This window comes from Dendropsophus ebraccatus, chromosome 14 (genome assembly GCF_027789765.1).
Source record: "Dendropsophus ebraccatus isolate aDenEbr1 chromosome 14, aDenEbr1.pat, whole genome shotgun sequence".
Lineage (NCBI taxonomy): Eukaryota > Metazoa > Chordata > Amphibia > Anura > Hylidae > Dendropsophus > Dendropsophus ebraccatus.
Window position 1 is genome coordinate 69081819 of NC_091467.1, and position 10156 is coordinate 69091974.

Sequence of the window (10156 nt, forward strand, 5' to 3'; positions counted from 1 at the left end):
ACTGAGCTCAGTTTGTGCTGCTGGGGACGGGATAGAGCCGGGAACCACATGTCAGCCGGGGGCCAGCCTCTTGTTATCGCAAGCAAAACACTGCTTGCGGTCACAAGAGGCAGTTGGAGGGGGGCAGTGCAGTGGCAAGGGGGGGGCTCGCAGGCGGCTCGCAGGCCCCCCTTGGTAGCGTCCCAGTCGCGGCGGCGACCGCTGCAACCTTGGTCGCTACGCCACTGTCTACTACCATATCAGGGTTACTTAACCTCTTGTGGACCAGTAAATTGGAGATTCAACATCTCTATATTTGTTGTCTAAGTATCTAATTGTTGTGTACAAAAAAATATAGATTATTATTCATGGTTAAATTTAATTTTATAAGTGATTCTGGGATACTGTTTCTGTAATTTAACAGGAGAAAACATCTGATGTCCTATTTACGGGTTCCTGGTTCTGTTCTCACGGTAAAGTCACAATAGAAGTATTTACAGAATAAACATCATATGAGGAATATTTTCTTAAGAGAGTTTATAATCTTCACATCTTTTAGTTTCTGCTGTATTACCTACCTAGTGATCAGCTGAAATTATATCCACTCATCTCCACCATGAAGGCGATCACCATTCTCCTCCTTGTGGTCTTCTCCAGCTTTGTAGGTAAGTGTCTACATTATGGGTCACCCACCTATCCCAGGTCTCAGAATGTACTAGTGAATCTGTGGTCGGACCAGGTCTGTCATTTGATCACTGGATCTGTCTATTATTACACTGGGAATAATCTTAGAGGATTGGCCATTCTTTTTCTTTATGTTAGTTTTTTCCCATTCTCCCTGATGACGTTGGAGGATAAGGAGGCCAGACCTAACCATAGTGACAAGGCCTGGTATGGCTTTCTTGTGTACTCCAGGCCACTTATTTACATATTAACAGGGGGGGCACTAGGGTGTATGGCCCATCTAGAGGCAGATTCTCTGATTAGGTAGGGCTAGTTATATTAGGGTGGACTAGGGCTAGGGGCTTGGGTAGTAAATAGGGCTTTGATGTGTGTTTTTATTGTATATTATACAAAGTTATGTTTTGAGCTGATCTTCCTGTCCTGTGAGCAGTGTCGGACTGGCCCACCGGAGGATCCTCCAGTGGTCCCCCAGCTTTAAAACCTGCACAATCACTGACTGATGTGTTGTTTCTCACAGGTTCTTCATTGGTGGGCCCCCAGGATTATTTCCTCTGGGCCCCTTGAACCTATCACTAGAGAGGTTCCCGTTTCCCGTAGTGTAGACATTAGACATGACATTTCTATATACACTCTCGGTATTATACATATGTTCTCAATAACGCTTTATTTTCCATGTCGTAGGTCCTGCTCAGGGGAGATCCGACAGAGATGTAAGTATAACACCATCCTTCATGTCCTTATATTGTAGCCTTTGTGCTTGGACCCCCGCAGAATGACTTGTACTGACAGACGGGGGTAAGACACTTTCCTCCGTCCTGTCGGATGGGCGATCCATAGATAGAATTTGCTTTCAGGCAGACTCTATGAACAGATGACTTATAGCATAGCATATGTCAGTATGTGCAATCTAATGATTGCATGTTTAACTGTAAGAGAAAAATGTAAAAAAAAAAAAAAAAAAACGTAAGAAATAAAAACAACTAAAAAAAAAATTATATTTAAAAAAAAAAACCTTTATAAAATAAACCCCATTAAAAGTTGAAATTACCTCTTTGCCCATTATAAAACAAAAAATGTTAAAATAAAAAAATAAACATATATATCACAGCGTGCAAAATTGCTCAATCTATTAAAATATCAAAATATTTTTCTCACATGATGAACGGCATAAACAGAAAGAGGGGAAAAAACAGAATTGATAATTATTATTGTTATCTATCAGAAAAAAAATAATAAAAAGTGGTCAATTTTTTTCTTTTACACCAATAAAAACTAGACGTAATAGCTCAGAAAATGAGCCCTTAACCAGTTCTGTAGGTGGACACTACTTCATTGTGACCTTGACATCCATGCATCAATGACATCAGTCATGAAAGGGTTAAAGGACAACTCCGGCCAAAAGTATTTTTTAATATGTTAATAATGTTTAATAAGTTAGACAAATTTCAAATGTACAATAATTATGGGAAATGCACATATACTGCTATTTCCCTTAATTTAGTAGATCATGGCGTGTTAGAATTCTGTCCCAAACCGTGACGTCACAAATCACTTGTAATTCCTATGGAGTGTCCAGCAGGGGGCGCACGATATAAAGAAGTCAATGAGTACAATTGACTTCTATATATAGTGTGCCCCCTGCTGGACACTATGGATTTAATTCATGTGTATGTAAAAATGTAATGTTATGTACAGTATGTTTTTGATTGAAAACATTTATGGAATAGTTTGGGGAGCAAGTGTTCTTGCTCCCCAAAATATTCCATAACTGTATTCAATCAATACATTTGGAGGGAAATACATTCGGTGCTGGACATATATACACAGTACTACTCCTCCCATCATCTGCTCATAGTATGAGCAGATGATCGGAGGAGTAGTACCAGGGCAATCACCAAACAGTCCGCCCACCCCCCTCCCCGCTGCTGTTGCTATATATGCACTGTACTACTAGTCCCATTATCTGCTCATAGGATGAGCAGATGATGGGGGAGTAGTACCTGTGCTATCCCTATCACTGCCGCCGGCCGCACCGCTACTCACACAAGGGCTTCATCATGCCCTTCTGCTCCCCTCCTCCTCTTCCCAGATTCAAACTTTAAATTTTCCCGCCGCTGACTTACTGCCCGGCTGCCGCTCACTGCTTACATGCATGACGGCCGCATCCGCACTGACTCACCCCGCAGGGAGCACAGCACTCCTGATGCTTCCCAGTGTCCCCGGCCGGCATGCATGTGAGCAGAGAGCGGCGGCCGGGCGGTGAGTCAGCAGCGGGAAAGTTTGAAGTTTAAGGGACATGATGAAGCCCTTGTGTGAGAAGCGGCGCAGCCGGCGGCAGTGATGGGGATAGCACAGGTAGTACTCCCACATCATCTGCTCATACTATTAGCAGATGATGTGGGAGTAGTAGTACAGTGAATATATAGCAGCAGCGGCGGGGAGGGGGGCGTGTGGACTGTTTGGTGATAGCCCTGGTACTACTCCTCCCATCATCTGCTCATAGCTTGGTGCCCTCCAAATGTATTGATTGAATACAGTTATGGAATACTTTAGGGAGCAAGGACACTTGCTCCCCAAAGTATTCCATAAATGTATTCAATCAAAAACATACTGTACATTACATCCATAGTGTCCAGCAGGGGGCACAATATATATAGAAGTCAATGGTAGTCCTTGACTTCTGGACACTTGATAGGAATTACAAGTGATTCGTGACGTCACGGTTTGGGACAGAATTCTAATACTCCATGATCTACTAAATTAAGGGAAATAGCAGTATATGTGCATTTCCCATAATTAGTGTACATTAGAAATTTGTCTAACTTTCAATAAGTAATAACATATTAAAAAATACGTTTGGCCGAACTTCTCCTTTAATCAGAAAACATAGTGCAAAATAAAAAAAAATAAAAATTAAGTAAATTCTGGCACAAAATTATAGAAAAAAATGTTGTTCTGCACCTATTGGCTATGTTCAAACATTTTTTTCAGCTCCGTTTAAAATGACGTCCGTTATTTTGAGTGTAAAATAACTGACGTCATTTAGTTGTCTGGCCTCCCCTTGCAGTGACTGGTGTTTGCACATTACTTTAGTTTGGGATTACTAATTGGACTTTGGATGCGGCTTAATTGAAAAGTCCATAGAGTTTAACAGTAGTGATGAGCGAATAGTGAGATATTCGAATATTCGATATTCGTACGACTATCCCGCGAATATTCGATCCCATTAAAGTCTATGGGAACAAGTATTCGATTAGTGAAAAACATCTATTTGACCATTTGGAGGGTGAAACCGGAAGCTGGGGGATTTGAACGCTTATCGAATAGTTATCGAATATTCGTGGGATATACGTACGTATATCGAATATTCTAATATCTCACTATTCGATCGAATATCTATTCGATCGAACATATTCGCTCATCACTATTTAACAGTTTTCTCTGGTTTGCAAATAAATTGGGAAAAGTCTTCCCTTCTTCCTTTGGACTCTGAGATCGCGGTGCAGTTGGGTAAATTGAAGATCTTAAGGCCTTCTGATTCCCTAGAGTATTTGGGGATACAAATAACAAGAGATGGAAATAAATTTGGTAAAGCCAACTTGACTCCCTTTGCCCATAAATTGGACAAGCGGATTAAAGTTTGGGTTAAGCTTCCTTTATCCATAACTGACAGATTAGCAATTGTTAAAATGGTGGTATTGCTCAACTGCTATTTTTCTTTGGTGCCGCCCCAGTATGGGTTAGCAACTCCTGGATTAGGAGGATCGAGGTGCTGCTTGGTAGCCTTATCTGGGGCAGGAAAAGAGTCCGGCTTAAATATTCAGTTTTTGCAGCTCCAGTTAGTAGAGGGGGATTTGGGATGCCAAATCTACGGCTTTATTTTGTGTCTTGTCACTTTTCTCGGTTATTGAAGGGGCCCAGTGTTGGGATTTTCTCTCACTTATTATCACTGAGTAATCAAAGTACATGGTTGGAGATTTTAGATTCAGGTAATTTGTGTGAGGGCCTTGTTACGGCCACGGTGGCGTCCCGTGCTCCGGACCGCCGCCGCACCCTCTCTCCTACATCTGCAGCAGACGATGTCCATAGGCAGGGACCCGGCGCTGCTGTTGCTTCGGCCCCAGGGGCGCCTCACCTCACCGCGCTCCTGTCTGTCGCTGTGCCAGCCGGCGCGCGCGTCCCCGCCTCCTAGGGCGCGCGCGTCGGCTGTCTCAGATTTAAAGGGGCAGTGCGCTCCTAATTGGTCCACATGTCAATCACTCCCCTATAAGTTCCAGCTCTGCCCCCTTCCAGGTGTTGGAGCCTCTACATGCTTCCCATAGCGTTTGGCCCAGCTCCCTGTTGTTCCTGATTCCTGTCCGCTACCTGGTCCCTAGTCCTTGTTCCTGATTCCTGTCCGCTACCTGGTCCCTAGTCCTTGTTCCTGATTCCTGTCCGCTACCTGGTCCCTAGTCCTTGTTCCTGGTTCCTGCTCCTCTGTTACACTATTGCTCCTGTGTTCAGCCTGTCACCTGCGGTTACGCCTACAGACCTCTGCCAGCACCTTCTCCTGCCTACTGCTCCTGCCACGCCTCGCCTGCCGTCACTAGCAACCAAGCCAGGGGTAGCGACCTGGGGGTCGCCTGCCGCAGCAAGTCCATCCCGCCTTGCGGCGGGCTCTGGTGAAAACCAGCGGCCCCTTAGACTCCGCTCCCTGGTGAGGTTAGTGCCATCGCTGGTGACGGTCCAGTGGATCCACTACTCCAGGCGTTACAGGCCTATTTAGAGGTTGGTTGTTTTGCGCACTGGTTTGTATAGTTTGGAAGTATGTAAGAGACCATTGTCTGCCGGAGTTGCCGGAGTTTGGGAAAATAGAACACGATCAGTTTTGGAAAGATAAGGGTATCACTAAGGTTTGTCAGTTGTTTGAGAGTGGAGCTTTGGTGGACTTTGAGAGGTTGAAGGCAGCCTACGGTCTGACCAACAATCATTGGCTCTACTATGGACAACTGGTTTTTGCTAAAATTCACTTTACGGACTCTAGTAGATTTGTCACTTCTAGAAGTAGCACATTTGACAGATTGGTAAATGATTTGGAGGGTAAAAAATCTATTTCTTTTATTTATAAAATTTTGGCACTTGAGGTTCCACATAGAGTGGTGGATAGAAGCCTAGTGGGTTGGGAAAATCAATTTTCGGATTTAAATGGGGACATATGGGAACATATTTTTGGTAATTTAAATAAGATGAGTTTAAGTGAAGCACATAGGTTTATTCAGTTTAAGATTTGGCACCAATGTTATTATTCGCCCAAACAGTTTGCTCGTATGGGTATTGCAAATAGAGCTGTTTGTCCGAAATGTGGACAGGAGGAGGTGGATCTCCTTCACATGTTTTTGACCTGCTCTAAAATCGCAAATTTGAAAATTTGTTGTATGTAATTTAATGTTACTGTAATGTTACTGTAAATACTGCTTCAAGGATGTAATGGTTTATTATCTTGTTAAAATAAATATTTAAAAAAAAAAAAAAAAAAGTTTAACAGTAAAAAAGCAGAAAGAACGGTGGAAAAAGAAAAACTGTGTGTGAACTACTAACAAAAATTGTCCGCTGTTTGGAAAAGATGTCCGAAAATAATGATCATGTTCAATATTTTGACGCTTGTGGCAAAAACGTCCGTTATTGAATGCATTGTGTACATTGGACGTCCGTCTTCCCATTGACTTCAATGCATTGCATTGCCATCGCGGCAAAAATGGACTTTTTTTAAATATTAAAATCAGACGCCTTTTCTTTATTTTTGACGTTGTGTGAACATAGCCATTAAGGGGAATTGCTCCTAAATTTTCACTTTGTAATAAAACTGATATGGAAACTTTAGGCTGTGCTCCCAGGCATAAATCAGGACCTGACGGCTTTACTAAGAGACGTATGCCCTTTAGTACATTCAGCCGGGGTAAAGGGGCTTTAAGACTGGAGTACGAATATGCCAGTCTTAATAAATGTCCCTCTATATCTATTCTAAAATCCATGCCCATTCTGACAGTCCTTGGTGCATCCTATTCCCCAGCCAATCATTCTCTAGTTGTTGCCGAACCACAACTCCCATCATGACGCCCATGACCAATAAGGAAGAGGATAAAGCTTTGAAATAGATGGAGTATGAGCCACAAGTTTGGATATTTATAGTACAGTATATTCACAAGACATAGTCCAGTAGGTCTGTGATGACCTTTAGCCATAATAAAAGTTGATGCTATGCTCTTCACCCAGCTCCCATTAACATCAATGGGAGTTAAAAAGAAATAGCATAAAACAGTCCACTCAGCTGTGTCATAAATGTCCCATCCTGGATGGATACACCATCACACCACTAGTTATAGTTACATTGTGGTATATTAGGTCAGTCTGCTTTGCTAGACTTTTCTTTTTAGCATTTTTTTTTTTTTTTTGAAATGTTGTATGTAACCAAAATACACAGAAATGATGATGATGATGATGATGATGATGATGATGATAAGGAGCTTTGAAGGTGGTGTGTGATGTCTTGTTTTTATACATACAGGTTAGATCCATTGAGCGGAGAGGCTTAAATCGAGACCAGCTCTATCAGCTCTTTATTAAGGGTTGCATTACCCGGGAAACCCCTTCAAATGTCCCATTGGAAGAACTGGAAGCAGAGAATATGCTCTGTGACTGATTTCTCTTTTTATGCAGGTAAAGTTGACTGTTTATATGTAATATATTAGAATATCTTCTATTATCTCTAATAGCAATGAGCAAACCTTCCAAACTGTTTGGCTGCGGAAACGTTCTCTCCGGGGTGATTGGGGGAGAGGGTGTTAGGAGGGTTGATTCTCATTCCGCTGCCTGTATGGGACCCGGCTCCTTTCACCCTCACCGCCCGAAGCCCCCAGCCTGGAGAATACATTACCTGCTCGGCACCACAGTTGTGTGTGAGGCTCCCGTCTCCCCTCGCTCCCCATCAGCCAATCAGTGCACGGCAGGTATTGTATGCTGCGGGCTGGGGGCGGTGGGGGGTTAAAGTGGCCGGGTCACATACTGGAAGCGGAATGAAAATATACCAGGATCCGAAGCGGATTTCGATGCAAACTCGCAGCGTGAAATCCAATGCGGATCCGGTTTGTGTGCAGCTACTCTTATGCTTAAGAGGTGGACTTCTAAAACCTTTCAGTTTGGAGTCTTTGTGGTATTTCTTTCGGACTTTTCAATTGTCCATTCCTGACCACATCCTAAATCCACCCCCTACAACGAGACCACACCCCTTACATTTTATATGGCAAATATATAAATCAGCTCTTATTCTTCTTTTTGTCTTCCAGCCCCCACAATGGATTCCTGACCAGGACAGGCCGAGTCCTCAGGATGGATTTCCCCTCTGATGATTTGTTTCCTCTTCTCTCCTGACCCATCATATTCTCTCTCCATGATTTCCCTTCCCTCCATGTCTCAAAACCAATAAAGTAGAAGATATCAGCACATTGTGTTCTGTGGTCACTCTGATAAAATGTGCTTGTCTAAAGGGGGTTACAAAAATGAGAGAGAGAGAGAGTGTTCTGAACACAAGAACTTACAATCTATGAAGAATGAGCCTTAAGGGGGAGACACTGGCGGACATACCACTTGTGCAGCCGGTTCGGCTGCACAGGGGCCCCCGAGGGGGACTGGGGCCCGTTGCCCGCTCAGTTGTCCCCTTTTCCGCATCCCTAGAAGCTGTGACTCTGCAGCTTCTGGGAATGCACTGCCGCTATAATCCGTGTCAGACTCGGGGCCCCTGCAGAGGCACACACACTGATTGTCCGGGCCCCTGGTAGCAGGTTACAATCAGTGTGTGTGCCACCGCTCGTGTTACTGAGGGCCCCCACCCGTTTCCTTCTGTGACAGGAGAAGACGCCCCCACTCACACTTTGGTCCTCCCCCCAGTACTGTACGGCATCCGCTGGGTTGACAGGCCCCTCCCCCAGGCCACAATGCCATACAACAAATAGCATGTACAGCGCTGTGACCCGGCCTGGAGGAGGGGCCTGTCACCCAGCGGATGCCGTATAGTAAAGGGGAGGAGATTACAGTGTGAGTGGGAGCGTCTTTGCCTATCACAAAGAGAACCGAGAAGCATGAATTCCTGTGTCCCGATGGTGAGGAGGGGAGCAGGTGGGGGCCCTCAGGTTTTGCCGGGACTGTCCTGATTCTGAGGAGAGAGCCCCGGCAAAACCATGTCCAGGAAGCTCCGCCCCCCGCCGCGGGAGGCCCCGCCCCTTGCATTGCACGAGTGATGTCACTCATGCAGAGCAGGGAGAGGAGTCCATGGGGGACTAGAGGGACCATGCTGGTGAAGTAAGAATAGTTTTTTTTCGTTTTAAATACAGATGAAGGGGGGAGTAGTATGATGATAGCAGGGCAGGAGGATGAAGAGGGGAGTAGTATGATGATGGCAGGGCAGGAGGATGAAGAGGGGAGTAGTATGATGATAGCAGGGCAGGAGGATGAAGAGGGGAGTAGTATGATGATAGCAGGGCAGGAGGATGAAGAGGGGAGTAGTATGATGATGGCAGGGCAGGAGGATGAAGAGGGGAGTAGTATGATGATGGCAGGGCAGGAGGATGAAGAGGGGAGTAGTATGATGATGGCAGGGTAGGAGGATGAAGAGGGGAGTAGTTAGATAATGGAAGGGCAGGAGGATGATGAAGGGTGAGTAATATAATGGAATGGCAGGAGGATGATGAAGGGGGGAGTAGTATGATGATGGATGGGGCAGGAGGATGAGAGGGGTTGTACTATGATGATGGAGGGGCAGGGTGATGATGAAGGGGGAGTAGTATGATGATGGAGGGGCAGGAGGATGAGAGGGGCTGTACTATGATGATGGAAGGGCAGGAGGATGACTTAGGGGGTAGTAGTATGATGATGGGGGACAGGAGGATAAAGGGGCTAGTAGTATGAGGATGGCAGGGCAGGAGGATGAAGGGGAGAGTAGTATAGTGATGGAGGGTCTAGAGGATGAAGGGGGGAGTATTATGGTGATGGCAGAGCAGGAGGATGAAGGGGAGAGTAGTATATTGATGGAGGGTCTGAAGGATGAAGGGGGGAGTAGTATGATGATGGGCGAGCAGGATGATGAAGGGGAGAGTAGTATGGTGATGGAGGGGCAGGAGGATGAAGGGGGAAGTAGTATGATGATGGCAAGAGGATAAAGTGGGGAGTAGTATGGTGATAGAGGGGCAGGATGATGAAGGGGTAGTATAATGACGGAGGGTCTAGAGGATGAAGGGGGGAGTAGTATGGTGATGGCAGAGCAGGAGGATGAAGGGGAGAGTAGTATATTGATGGAGGGTCTGAAGGATGATGAAGGGGGGAGTAGTATGATGATGGGCGAGCAGGATGATGAAGGGGTAGTAGTATCGTGATGGAGGGGCAGGAGGATGAAGGGGGGAGTAGTATGATGATGGCAAGAGGATAAAGTGGGGAGTAGTATGGTGATAGAGGGGCAGGATGA

The 10156-nt window shown here is 45.2% G+C and overlaps 1 long non-coding RNA gene across 1 annotated transcript; it reads left to right on the plus strand.

Moving 5' to 3' along the window:
* Positions 1-537: 537 nt before the first annotated feature.
* On the plus strand, positions 538-8142 carry LOC138772762 (uncharacterized). The gene is made up of 4 exons (XR_011359819.1): positions 538-644; positions 1345-1373; positions 7208-7359; positions 7986-8142. It is a non-coding gene; the product is annotated as an uncharacterized lncRNA (long non-coding RNA).
* Positions 8143-10156: the final 2014 nt, after the last annotated feature.